This window comes from Neophocaena asiaeorientalis, unplaced genomic scaffold (genome assembly GCF_003031525.2).
Source record: "Neophocaena asiaeorientalis asiaeorientalis breed wild unplaced genomic scaffold, Neophocaena_asiaeorientalis_V1.1 scaffold543, whole genome shotgun sequence".
NCBI classification, from domain to species: domain Eukaryota; kingdom Metazoa; phylum Chordata; class Mammalia; order Artiodactyla; family Phocoenidae; genus Neophocaena; species Neophocaena asiaeorientalis.
In genome coordinates, this window is record NW_020173671.1 from 175,108 (window position 1) to 175,698 (window position 591).

At 64.6% G+C, this 591-nt stretch overlaps 1 protein-coding gene across 2 annotated transcripts in view; it reads right to left on the minus strand.

Annotated features, from left to right (window-relative positions):
- The window catches only part of FXR2 (FMR1 autosomal homolog 2), a 22,037-nt gene that overhangs the window by 13,941 nt on the left and 7,505 nt on the right, over positions 1-591 (minus strand). Inside the window, exon 1 of one of the 2 annotated variants that reach the window (XM_024748390.1) lies at positions 283-300. The exons of the other annotated variant lie outside the window; for it this stretch is intronic. The gene's annotated coding sequence lies outside the window, so the exon portion shown is untranslated. Of the gene's footprint in view, positions 1-282; positions 301-591 lie in introns of those variants that run through there. 2 annotated transcript variants of the gene reach the window in all.

A 591-nucleotide genomic window follows, 5' to 3' on the forward strand; every position in this document is an offset into this window, starting at 1 on the left:
CGGCCGCCGCCGCCGCTGCCTTCGTCACCTCAGCTTCCGCCCGCCGCTGCCCCCGCTGCTGCCTCAGTCCCGGGACCCGCTGCTGCCGCTGCCGCTCCACGGCCTCCACCTCCCCCTGCCGCCGCCGCCTACTGCGCAGGCGCACCGGGCACCCGCCCGCCGCGCGCGGGCCCTGAGGCCCAAGGCGCAGGCGTCAAGGCTGGCGACCCAGCTCGCGCTGGCCAGCGCATCAGGGCTTCCACACTCCTCTTCACTCTCTCACGCCCCCTCCTGGTCGCTTACTTGCGCTTGCGCAGAACCAGACTGGTTCTTTTTCCTCGCCACCCCATCTCTCCACGGCCCCTGTCTCTTCCTTTTCCCACCCCACAACACTGAGAGCTAACCAATCATGGGGAGGGAGGGACGGAGCTCACTCAATCGGATTGGACTTCTGATGCTCCTGGTCAGACCACACCCACTTCACCACGGTGCGCTCCACCAGGCTTGTACAAGTTAGGGATGGGCATGCGCCTGAATGATTGCTTGGTCACTTTCCCCACCTTTGTCTTTCTTGGTGCGCACGCTCCGAAGGAAAAAAAAAAAAAGGAGTTG